Raw genomic sequence first — 428 nt, forward strand, 5'->3', positions numbered from 1 at the left:
ACAGGGGTAGAATTTCCCGGGGATGAAAATGTCGTGGCCATTTTTTTGCTACCGATTTTCTGGAAACCGATTTTTCTAATTCTTCTAATTTTTCGGGAAATAATTGACTAAATTTAAAAGAATTATATATGAAACAGGGGTAGAATTTCCCGGGGAGTGCCATAAAGTGTATAGTTTTTTGTTAACAATCTTTTAGAAACTAATTTTTTTAATTTTTTTAGAGAAAGAGAGAGCAAGAGAGAGAAAGAGAGGGACCGAATTTTTACTACGAGTACATGAAATAGGGGTAGAATTTCCCGGGGAGTGCCATAAAGTGTATAGTTTTTTGTTAACAACCTTTTAGAAACTAATTTCTTTAATTTTTTTAGAGAAAGAGAGAGCAAGAGAGAGAGAGAGAGAGAGAGAGAGAGAGAGAGAGAGAGAGAGAG

Source organism: Temnothorax curvispinosus, unplaced genomic scaffold (assembly GCF_003070985.1).
Source record: "Temnothorax curvispinosus isolate PA1 unplaced genomic scaffold, ASM307098v1 QBEX01017753.1, whole genome shotgun sequence".
Classification (NCBI taxonomy): Eukaryota; Metazoa; Arthropoda; class Insecta; order Hymenoptera; family Formicidae; genus Temnothorax; species Temnothorax curvispinosus.